The sequence below is a fragment of the Amborella trichopoda genome, chromosome 11 (assembly GCF_054954075.1).
Source record: "Amborella trichopoda isolate Santa Cruz 75 chromosome 11, AtrichopodaSantaCruz75HAP2 v2.0, whole genome shotgun sequence".
Lineage (NCBI taxonomy): Eukaryota > Viridiplantae > Streptophyta > Magnoliopsida > Amborellales > Amborellaceae > Amborella > Amborella trichopoda.
In genome coordinates, this window is record NC_142346.1 from 40,909,720 (window position 1) to 40,923,680 (window position 13,961).

Here is a 13,961-nt window from a genome sequence, read left to right on the forward strand (position 1 = left end):
TAACATTAACATAGACCGGTCTATGAGGGTGAGATCCAAGCATTAAAAAGACTTAAAATTTAAATCTTCTCTTTTGAAAATAATCATCTAGTAATTTCTAGGTGGTTCTCAAAATTTAATGTTGAAAAGCTCCTCCCCCTCATGTGGCAGCATAATATGTGTGCTCTTGATATACAGGCATATGCCTATATGTCAACCATAGTTAGCAACACAATTTAAAATGCTATTATTTCAAATTATTTCTAATTTTATTGGGATAAATTTTTAGAAGATATGAATTCTAAATTAAAATTTAAAAAGTACAATTTTTTGAAAACTAAAACATTGTTTTTTTTTTTTTTTTTGTTCTTTGGTACTTTTGCCGACTAGCATTGAGATATTCTTTCAACGTGGTATTAATATTGGTTTATTACATGTGTATTTACCTTGTGAACTATAATATTTTATTTTTATAGAAAATTAACGCATCTAACGCACCTTTCCTTATATATGTAGACGTTTATCCGAATACACTTGTATACCATGCTTTTTAACTTCATTTTTGAAACAATCTAGGGCTTTTCCACAACGATTAGCTAGCACTCTGGTTTTCTAGATTTTCTTCCTCCCTGGACCAAAATCGAATTAATACTGACTTTTTGATTAACGATATATTTAAGCACTCTGGTTTTCTAGATTTTCTTCCTCCCTGGACCAAAATCGAATTAATACTGACTTTTTGATTAACGATATATTCAAGCACTCTGGTTTTTTAGATTTTCTTCCTCCCTGGACCAAAATCGAATTAATACCGACTTTTTGATTAACGATATATTCACCTCACAAGACTGGCCAACTTCGGTTAGGCCCATCCGGTCCGAACATTAATACCAATTTTCTTAACATTGCTTTCACCTTTTTATTCAAAAATTTGGGGACGGCTTCATGTCTTTTAGTTTGTTAAATTTGTACTATGTGCTTGGTTAAATCCAAAATAAATAGGTTACTTTTATAAATACAAATAAACTAATGTGTTTGGATGCCATAACTGGTTAATATCACTTTTTGATATGTTTTGTATAGATCTAATAATTGTTTGAGTAATTTAATATTTGTTCTCTACTATACCTGACGTCCTGATAGCATCATTTATTTGTCATCAAGTTCAAGTTTGATTAGTTACAATCTGTTTTAAAACCGGGAACGTCTTCATGCCTTTTAGTTTGTTAAATTTGTAGTATGTGCTTGGTTAAATCCAAAATAAATAGGTTACTTTTATAAATACAAATAAACTAATGTGTTTGGATGCCACAACTGGTTGATTTACCTTGTTAATATCACTTTTTGATATGTTTTGTATAGATCTAATAATTGTTTGAGTAATTTAATATTTGTTCTCTACTATACCTAACATCTTGATATCATCATTTATTTGTTTCATTTATTTGTCATCAAGTTCAAGTTTTATTAGTTACATACTGATCCGTTTTAAAACCGGTGACTTCAATCCAGATCTTTAATTTAGATCGGAAATTGATTGGAATTAAATTAGTTCTGGAAATGTATCTACCAATTTAGTCTCCCCACCCAAAATACCGCCTTTCTTTTGAAGTTTAAGCTTGGTCAATGGAATAATGGTACCACCTAATTTCATGATCAATATTATTGTGAACTATGAAACTCATTGTACAATCCAAATGAACTATGAAACTCATTGTACAATCCACGTGAACTATGAAACTCATTGTGAACCATGAAACTCATTGTACAATCCAAGTGAACTATGAAACTCATCTTACAATCCAAATGAACGACACCAGAGTGGCGAAAGTACAATTAGCATCTTAGCCGGAGCTTATCCATTTTCATAGCTTAGTATTTTGCCAACCTTCTACTGTTACTTAAAGCAAATTATACATGTTTCATTGTTTTGCTATCCAAGTGAACAGCAGCTGATGTTCTTTTTTTACTGTTACTTAAATCAGATTGTATATGCTTCATTATTTTTCCATTCAAATTAATCAATAGCATCATCTTAGAAAAAGATTATCCATTTCGTTCACTTATTCATTTTGATGAAATTCCTTAAGGCAAATCGAACTGAAACAAAAAGATCAGATTGCTGTTTGCGATTAATGTGATTGCTTGAAATAAATTACACATCACTCATCAATTTTATGTTAAATCGAACCCCAACAAAGAGATAATAGATACCATATATTAGAAGACGAATAAGTATTCATAATTAATTAATAACGAGTAGAATATACGTGTGTTCATGCAACCAATCAATAGATACAGTAAGGAAAGAGGAGATAGAGAAATAGTAAAACATATAATAATAGTGTAGCCCTTGTATCTGATAATAGAAGAGGAGATAGAAAAGGTAAGCTTTCTATGCTTTCCTCCAGCATGGAAGTTCTATTCTCCTCCTTATCCAACCGTCTATTTTGAATGGAGGGTTAAGATTGTCCCAATCACAATGTCAAGTCTCTACCCTATTTTATTTTTAATTTTTTGTCTATAAACTATTTTGACACACAATTTTGGATGTCCATTTCTCTATTAAACTTGCACTAGAAAAAAACATATAAAATTTTTTTTTCAATAAAATAAAATGACCAAAATACCCCTGAAAGATTCAAGGGGTATTTTGGTCATTATATTTTTTCGAAAAAATATTTTTAATAATTTTAATAGGTGCGCCTCAATGAAAAGATGACACGTACGAAATTTTATATTCATACAATTTGTATAAAAAAACTAAAAATAAAATACTTTTAGACGTCGGATCTAAGATCAAACGGTGAGTGGCTCTCTTGATCAAAATTGGACGGATGGATGGTAGAAGGAGGATAGAACTTCTACACTGTAGAGGAAGCATAGAAACTTTTCCTTATAGAAAATAATGAAACATACAATAAGCAAAAGAATTCCTCATCATACACATTTATGACTTTAAATATTCATCGCCATTTCTATATCCTAGTAAATTAGGTCAAGATCTCATAATTACTGTTATTTACATGAAGAACCCAAGAAAACAAAAAAAGTGTATCACCATAACGAAAATACATAAATAAGTATATTTTTTAAAGAAAATTTAAATTCTATAATTAATAATTCTAAAAATTGGTAAATAAAACAAAAAAAGCTCTTAAAAGGTCAGAAAACAAAAAGAAAAATCAAAGAAATGTCTACACAAACTTGGCAAAGAAACCAAAAAACTCCATAAAAAGAAAAAATAATAATTTAATAGAGAAGGTAGGAAAAAATGGAAAAACAACAGACATATAATCGAGAATAGATTCAAGAATTATAAAAAACATATGTTTGTACTCTAGAAACTCTAAAGGAAAACATGAACAATGAGATGATTTCTATTTAAGAAGTAATTGTAAATAAATTTCAAAAGCATAAGAAATTTTAATTATTTAAAAATAATTAAAAGATAAAACATGAATCGGCCAAAGAATTTTTTAATAATTTAAAATTTCCTAAAAAAAACTAAAAACTGCACCTGAAAATATAATGATTTTAGAAAATTACTAAAGAAACAAAGCTGGATTTTATCCCCATGAAAAAAGCAACAAAATTATTTCCTCACATTCCAAAATTTTATTAAAAATCTAAGTTAGTAATAAAAATTATGCAAGCATAATAATTCAAATAACCAAATTTAAAAGTCTAAAATATTAGTACGTAAGTTTTAGAAATATTTTAATTAGTTAGAAAAATGTAAAAACTTGAATGAATATTTTTAAGAACCACAAAAATCTCCTACAAAAATTATAATAGTTTGAATTCCAATAAAAGAAAAGAAAAGAAAGCTAGTTATTTAAAATTCCAAAATAAAATATTTTGTTGAAAGAATTTAATATATGAATTCATTAGCATAATAGTATCATAAGATGTGCATATGTATCTTTCGCTTTTTAAAATATAATAATATAAAACAAAATAAATGTAAAAAATCATCCCTAAAAACAAATAGATAAATCATAAACGAACTCAATCAAAAAAATTAAATAGCCCTACGCATAAAAATAATTCAAAATAAATAAACTAAGAATCCAAAATATTAAATACATGCATATGAAGACAATAAAAAATGATGCATGTATACTTTATGGTAGGTCCTCCATTGAACTCGAATAAGATATTTAATGTTTTTCGATAGTTTTATGCCTTGAACTATTTTAAAAATATTTATCAATAATACATAAAAACAACCAAAAACTAAAACAAAATTAATCACCAAAAAAGACGTAGACTTTTATAACTCAAAATATTAATACATTTTAAATGCACATTCCATATATCATTATAAAATAAGGGAAAACTTTCTATACTTCCTTCCTATATACTTCCCCTATCTTCCAGCCATCTGAGATGGGCCCAATCACATTGTCTTGCCTATAACTGTTTTATTTTTAATTATTTTTTCAATAGATTGGGGAGTTACATTTTGAAGGTATTGGGAAGTTACATTTTGAAGGTGTTAATTGAGGAGCGGTAGGAATGGATTCCATGATGTGGTAACTAGGTGTGGGGATGCTACCACCACGACTCCTAGTTAAAATTTACATTTTGTCCTTCGTTTATGAAAAACACACGATGTTGTTTCCAATAATTTTCAAATTACATAAAATATAAACTTACACATGAGTGCCTATAAAATAATAAAATAGCATTAGCTTATTTTGATTTAATGTTGTTATTATGTGTTAAGTATTTGGGATATTTGCTTCTTCTTTTTTCTAGTAATTCATTTTTCTCTTCTTCTTTTTTTGACCAATAGTATTTCATTTTTCTCTTTGATAAGGCCTCTCCTCTTAATCTCACATATGTATTTGAGGGATATTTCTTTTACCCAATCTGGAAAATTGTTTCATGCGTGCAGGACCGCATTTCTATATATACAGTACAGAAAGTGTAAAGTATCCATCTTAAAGATAGATGCAAGTAGGTGTTCCATCTAAAAACAATGAAAACTAACTGTCTAAATGTTTTATTACTAGAATTAGTATTTTTAGTTTTTAAAATTTATTTATTTTTTCATATTCATGATTTCCATGTTAGAGATTACATGTCTTTAACAATTAATTCTTAAAATCCATCTCCAAAATAGATTTATTAAGAGGCCCGCATTTCTACATATGCGGGTCTGGCCGCATAGAAACGGGGTCTATCATATTTCGTCTCGATGGAAAATTATCTCCGGCAATATAAATGGAGAAATGATCCTATAAGACCTTCCCCCACCCATGTGTGTAGAATCCTAAAGAATCACTATTAAATTTGGCACGGATTTATAGAAAAGTCAAGTTTCACATCCATGATAATTTTTCTAGAGATCCGTGCCAACTTTAATGGTGATCCTATACATATGGAGAGGGTCTTATAGGATCATTACTCATATAAATATTCATGCCTTCTATTTAGCTTTATCTTTAATTTAATATTTATCTCGTAAAATCCATGTATCTCTTTAATAGATATACAATTAGATATTTTTCTTTAGTAGGGTATGCTACCCAATGCTACCTTTAGCAAGAAAGTTCCTTATCTCATAATCTCATAGATTACCATATCTCATAGTATGGCTCAATCTTTATCGCGTATATTTTTTGTTTTAAAAATAAAAAAAATACCTACTCTGAAGTCACTCTATTTATAGGGCACCTACCCTACATATAGATAGAGCACAATGATCAATGAAATAGATGAGATCACAAATTAAGCTTTTGAAAAAATTTCCACCTCACTAAAGTTATAAAAATTGTAAATTTTTAAAATATGACTACATAAATTACTTTCTAAAAAAATAAGTCAGTAAATATATATGTTAGCTAACTCTAAATTTCGTTTGCACATTGAGGGAAAGAAATATAGAATGATATTCTTGATAAATATATAATCGAAATAAAAGAAACAGAAGATAAAGACAAAATAAATACTCAAAATAAATACAATATGTTACTAATAAAAAATTACTTAAAATTAATATACCTCTTTGGTCTCTTCCAATGCTCCACTGTATGTTATTCTATAATGTAACCATCAATATTTCTATTTTGCTAAACAAACTCTTCACCAACTTTGGTATTTGAATTATTTAGTCTCACAAATTAGTTGGAAATTATGAAGAGAGATTTGAAAAGCTTTTATTACCCAAAGAAAAAAAAGGCAAAATAAAAACCTACCACAATAGAAGCATGTTATTCCAAAGTCTTGTCATATTAAAAAGTAAGTGATTCCAAATCAAGAATCAAAGGCATGCAAAAGTTTTGACAAATTCATTTGCCTCATATGTTTCTAAATTTAATTATATGTTAATAGAATTGTTATTTGCATCATATTTTGGTAAAATAAAAAATGTAGATGCAAAGAGTAAAAAAAATTGTCAAAATTAGAAATCCCTAACATAATTTAGGGTAGATGATCAACCTTATGGATCCATGTTTTTAAACACTGGCTACTACTATTCATGTTGCCATGAAACTCATGATTTACTGTCATCATATATATATATATATATATAAACTAGAAGATATAAAGTGTTCAACTTTTGCACTAGGTTACTGTACTATAAACTATTTTAGACTATATTGAACTTGTCAGCCTACAATTATTTTAATACACACTCACAGAGGCGGGGGGGGGGGGGGGGGGGGGGGGGGGGGAAGAGTACTTTTTTTCAAGAGAATTTAAATTAACTTTTGGCTTCTACAGAGTGTGGACAAACAAAAAAAGAACTACAAAAAAAATTACCTCCAATGTAGCTCAATTTAGAAATGTTTTTAAGTAAAAGCTTGAAAGAATATGCTTTATAATATCGGTTATCAACCTACCATTTGTATAGCACCCAGTACCATCTGGAGCCGAGGCTCTGAGATGGAATCCTAATTTTATATCATGCTCTAAACTTCTCCATTTTAAGCTCACATGACCTACATCCTCACTTGAGATAAGGTCCCATTTTAGTCTTGCTACATGTGTCTACCCATTAACTGCGGTTATATATATATATATATATATAGGGAAAAGATGAGATTAGCCCACTAACTCATATAAACATATGAGTCCAACGTTCCAGATTGAATCTGAGCCGATCTGACGATCACGGATGTTTGGTAGTGTTTGAATTTTAGGTTTTTTTTCTACAAATCTAAATTACTTGAAATTTTAGGCGTGTGTTCGAAAAAAATAGTTGAATCTTTGAAAAATATCAAAAAACTATTTTACATGAAATAAATTAACCAAAACACCCCTGAAAAGTTTCGAGAGGTGTTTTGGTCATTTTATTTTTCACGAATAAAACTTTTTTACATTTTTATTAGGTGTACCTTGATGAGAAAAATACACACATAAAATTTTAAGTGATTTTGGTTTGTAGAAAAAAAAAATTTCGAGCACTACAGGATATCCGTGATCTCATATGAGCTAGTGGGCTAATCCCATCTTTTCCCATATATATATATATATATATATATATATATATATATATTAATATTTCACCTTTACTTTCACCTATTAATATGGGTTCTCGAGGTACTCCTCGTAGAGACAAACAACCCATAACCAGTAAAATAATACCATATGAAGGGGAACAACCGCCTTTGGCAATTCGTTCGCCTTCTCAATCTCCTGTTCACCAAATTACCTATCCTGAAGCAACAGCTTCAAAACCTACATATTCTCCAGCACAAAGCAAATCTGCTACTCCATCCAATATACCCTGATCTGCCTACCTTGAAAGAGCCTATCTCATGGATATTACTATCGATGAGAAATATATCAATACTGAGCCCATAAAACTTGCTCTTCTTTATTTGCTCAACCATCTTAACCCTTCCAATGGGGTTAAAACAAGAGAATACTTTGAAGCAATATTAATGGAAACAGGATCCATTTCTGTGGTCCATTATTTTCAACAAAATACTCGAACTATTGCATATTCTAAAGTCCAGGTCAAAAATATACTTTCCTATGAAGAGTGGGGTTGTAATCCTGCGCATGGAAAAAAACTTCAAAATCCAGACTTTTCATACAAGTATTTTAAGTATGCCGAATATATAGAGGTATGGCACAAATTTTTCTATTATCAAAATCCTAATTATACTCATAGCTGGTATATCCAGTTTAAACTACATATTTTAGAACGCTTCCCCACCTGGTTCAAAAACTGGTTTTTTGTGTGGGGTTCAACTGTTCAAATTTTACCACCTGCTTTCAAAATAGTGCAGGACAAATTCCAAGCATATAACCAGAATGATAACACCATAGACAATCACCTCTATTTTATGGCCTTGTACCAAATACCTTGGATAATGAAATGGGAGTACACCATCTCCCCTGATACTACCTCTGATTATACCTATATACCAAGACTTGGAAAAACTATCTCCTTAAAATGGTGGGACATCTTTAATACAGACCCATCCTCACTCACTCCAAAAAGAATTCCTCTAAAACCCCTGGAAAAAACCTAAAGCCAGAATACAGCCAATACTTCCTTTGATTTTCCCACATACCTAAGAAATATGTTGCAAAATCCTAATGCCTCGAAAGAGACGTTAGAAAACCAGATGAAAGAAATATTCGCTGAAGCAGGGAGAAGCCAGTCTCCTCCGACGAAACAGTACAATCCTCTCCCTTAAATGTCAACTAATATCTCAATCTCCCAATAGAAGATCCGGAAGAAACTGATCCAGACGAAGATGAAGACGACCCGGATGAGTTCAGCCAACGACCATGAAAGATCATCACTATACTGACAAAAGAAGATTTGTAAAAAATAAAATTATCTTCTTAGGTAAGTGTATGAACATTATGTGTTGATATTGGACAACTACAATTATCATTATCTTCTGAACTTACAGATTCTGTATCTGAAGAATTGGTGGAATCAGAAGATTCTGTCCACATCAAATCATCATCTTGGATTTGATCTATAGAATCAGAAGAAGTGGAAGATGAAGAATCATAATTTATTATATTGTATAATTTTGATTTTATTGTTTCATCTAACTGTAAGGCTTCTATTTTCTTTTTTAATTTACATTGGTGTTTATAATGCCCTACTTTACCACACTTATAACAAACTGGTAATTTTCTCTTTTTCTTTGTATTGGGAGAAAATTTATTGATTAGTTTCCTTTTAGATTTTTTATAATATTTTCTATCTTTATCCTTATTTTTAGATTTATATTTTTCTTTTTTGTATTTCTTCTTTTTCTTGTATAGATTGTCAGGCATATTTTTCTTATCAAGGTAGTATCCAAATTGTTCACAAAAGTCACCAAGTTCTTTTCGCTTAGTGATTTTTTGTTTATCTAATTGTCTTTTTAATTTCATGTCTGTGCATAAGGCTAAACCTTTAGCACATATTTCTGCGGAGAGTTCTCCGAGTGTATATGATGAATAGACAATAATTCCATTATGTTTTTTCCTGAATCTTTCCTTGACTTTCTCAGCAAATAAATATGATAGACCAGCTATGAACTTCTCTTTCCAGTGGTCTAGCTGACAGTCTTCTCTTATTAATAATCTTGAGAAAAATACATCTTTATACCACTTATATATATATATATATATATATATATATATATATATATATATATATATGAGACCCTCTCACACCCATGTGTGTAAGACCCCAAATGATCACTATTATATTTGTCACAGATCTCCAGAAAAGTTAGCAAATAGGTGTGGGATTTGACTTTTTTAACCAAATTTAATGGTGATCCTTTAGGGTCCTACACACATGTATGTGGGAGGGTCTCACAAGATCATTACTATATATATATATATATATATATATATATATATATATATATATATATATATATATATATATATATATATATATATATATATATATATATATATATATATATATATATATATATATATATATTCTTCCCAATGCCTAGAGGCAAAAATGAATAGTGATTTTACCTATACTCATCACCGTCCAAAGTTCATCGTACGGTTATGATTGTCCAATAGTGTTTCAATTTTCATTTTTTTTTCTATAAATCGAAATGATCTGAAATCTGGAGTGTGTATACATCTTAGTGAAACACACCTAATAAAAATATAAAAAACATATTTTGTAAAATATAAATTAACCAAAATACCCCCATAAAGTTTTAGGGTTATTTTGGTTAATTTATATTTTACGAATTATCTGTTTTATATTTTTATTATAGTTTTCTAATTTTGATGAATACATGCTCCAAATTTTAGGTAATTCCCATTTGTAGAAAAAAAATGAAAAATGAAAAATGAAACACTACCAGACAACTGTGATAGTGCGATGAACTTTGGAAGGTGATGAGCATAAGCGAAATCGTTGTTCATTTTCACCTATAGGCGTTGTATATATATATATATATATATATATATATATATATATATATATATAGGGAAAATGACCATGTGAGACTCTCCCACACCTATGTGTGTAGGACCCCAAAGGATCACCATTAAATTTGGTACAGATCTCTAGAAAAGTCAAGTCTCACACCCATCTAATAACTTTTTTAGAGATCCGTACCAAATTTAATGGTGATTATTTGGGGTCCTACATATATAGATGTGGGAGGGTCTCATAAGATCATTACTCATAAATATAGATATGAAAAAAGTCTATTTAAGGTTGCAACCTATAATATAGAGTAACGTGTATGTCAAAATCCAATAGAAAAGAGTGCTACAAAATTGAAATACTTTTCAAATTGATGATCTCTATCTTAAGAAAAAAAAAAAACAAACATAATTTCTAGTTCTAAAAATAGGGTATCTTGCAACAAGTTATATGAACGCTTTATTTTTGAGATTTTAAAATGTTTATACATTTGTTCAATCATCAAAGTTTTTAAAATTTTAAATTTAATTAAGATTGAATATGGATTTTCAAGCTATCATAATAATTATAGCACCCAAACCCAAAATAAAAAAGTGCGTGGTACTTGTATAGTGTAAAGTTGAGCACCCTATACACGCCTTACCCCATAGATATAAGTAGAAGGGCTTTTTAACAAAAAAAAAAAAAAAAAACCTCGAAGATCTCATTTTTAGGATTCTGGCCCTGCTAGATTTTAATTTTTAAAATTGGCTCACTGATCACGTGTGCAAAATAAGAGGGGTCAATGGGCAGTTTTACCCATTACTTCCATTGGAAAATAAATAAAAACCCTTTTCTTCATATTCATGCCTTATTTTTGGGGTAAATCTCTTCACGACTCTCTCTCTCTCTCTAAACCCCATTTCTTTGCATGAAAATCTCTCTCTCTCTTTGAAACCCGAGTGCTTTCCTCTTCCCACATTTTTTTCTCTAAGAACTAACACCGAATTGTCTCTCTCATCTCTCATTCAATAGAGAAACATTAATATATATATATATATATATATATATATATATATATATATATATATATATATAAGCTTTCCTCTTCCCACATTTTTTTCTCTAAGAACTAACACCGAATTGTCTCTCTCATCTCTCATTCAATAGAGAAACATTAATATATATATATATATATATATATATAGAATGAGACCATTTACTTTTGATATAAAGTGAGATATTAATCTTGCCATTGGATGTGAAATTGAGTGGCTACAATTATTCTATTGACCAAGCTTAAACTTTAAAAAAATATTTCTCAAACTTTGTGACTCATCGAAATTATCAAACTTCGCATCAGATGGTTGTAAGTAATTGTGACCACTTTGTATCAAAAGTAAATAACCTCATTATACCCCATCCCATAAAAAAAAAAAAAAAAGACTCAATAGATAATCTAGTATTAGCAAAAAGTAACTCTTGCTAAGCATATCACATAATCAATTAAACACAAATTGGGTCATTCCACAATTCTCAAAAACATAAAAAGAAAAACTAACCTAACACACCAGTATGAAAGATAAATAAAATGAAAAAGAAACTGCAGACCCCTCAACTCAAAAAAATAGAAATAAAAAAAAAAAAAAAAAAAAAACTAACATAACACACCATTATGAAAGAGAGAAAATAAACAAAAATCACAGACCCCTCGGCTTGGTGGCTAATAAAAAAATAGAGGGGAAGAGTAGCCCAGACCTCATAAATGTATTCTATTGAGAAAGAGAGAGGGTCCTATAATTTAGAGAGAGAGCTCAATGTTAATTCCTTAGAAGAAAACTTTTCAGAGATTGATTCCTTTGTGGAGAGAAGTTAGTCATTCAGATTTTAGAGATTTTTTTTTTTTGGGGAAAAGTGTAGAATGAGATCATTTACTTTGGTATAAGGTGAAACATTAATCTTGATTATTGGATGTGAAGTTAGGTGATTGTAATTATTCTATTGATTAAGCTCAAACTACAAAAGAAATTTTTTCGAACTTTGTAACACATCCAAACTATCAAGCTTCTATCAGATGGTTATAAATAATTATGACCACCATGTATCAAAGGTAAATAATCTCATTATACACAATCCCATTTTTTTTTTATCATCGATTCTTTCCTTGATAGAAGCTATTAAAGAAAGCATAGGTTGGTAGTGGCAGCTATTGCTGTTAAGATTTATTTAGGGTGCAATTTGTGTAGAGCCTAGGCTCTAAACAATCAAATTAAAGATTACCTTCAAATGTGTTTTCAATACTGGAAACCATTGTGATAGTCTTAAAATATATTTTCATTTATATTTATAAAGTTTAAACTTTAAAAAATAGCGTAGATTGATTGACCCACAAAAACTTGAAAATTGACGGTAAAAACATGCGTTACAAAATATACTATTTCCAAAATTTGAAATCCATTTTTTTCTTATGTCCATGCATCTTGATGGCGAGATGATCAATTTGACGATATTTGGGCATCAAAATAACGTATTTTAGTGAAATTTTTGAGGTAGGCTCTAATTTGATTGTTTAGAGCCTTAACTCTATATAAACTTTTCCCATTTAAATTTTAACTTCCCTCATTGTAATCTTGGTTTATGAAATAAAAGTCATTACTCTTGTCAAAAAAAAAGGAAAAAAAAAGAGGTAGAGGAGAACGTGAATACAGTAAGATGAGCCCTCAATAACCTAAAGCTTTAACCACCTTCAACTCTAGGATTGGAGGGCGTAGGGATGCTTCTCTCATAATCAATTTTAGGGCTTTTCATAGGAACATAGAATCACTGAAAAATTCAAAACTATATAACTCGCAAATTATGTTCCCGTACGCTGAAATTTCTTCAAGGCAATTCAGACAACAACTCCTAATTTTTAGAGCCAAAGATGGGAAAAATAAGCATTGAGATTTTGTATTTTAGGAATGGGTAAATTGGTCCATAAGTCTTCTTAAGTAAGACCACGTGGAGATGAGGGCCAAAGTAAAAAACTAAAATTAAGAGGCCAAATTTTTTAAAGAAAATTGCAGGTCGCAATGGACTAGACCAGACCTTGGATCTTATGGGTAGACCCGACCCTCGGTTCGAATATGAGCTTAAATTTTGGATCTAAAAGATCGAATATGAGCTCAAATTTTGGATCCAAAATTTGGACCCGAATACTATTCGGGTCTGGGTTTGCTGAGGGTTTGTAAGGAAACATAAAAGATATAAAGGGGTAGAAAAGGAGAAATTTTAAGAATTTCAAAACTGAATCGGGTCTGGGTCTGGGTCCACGTCCGCTTTCAGGTCTGGGTCCAAGTTCAGGACCCGACCCTTTGCCACCCCTAAAGAAAATATCTTAGAGGATTTTTATATTTTTAAATGGATGTGGTTTGTATAGGACCGAGGCTCTAAACAATCAAAGTAGAGGGCACCTTCAAATGGTTCCAGAAATATGGTCTAAATATTGGAAATCTTTGTGATAGCCTTAAAATATATTTTTATCTCTAATTATAGATTTAAAGCTTTAAAAACAGGTTACATCGAGTTGAAATTCTTGAAATTTGACAATCCAAAAATGCATTACAAGATGCACTATTTCTACAAC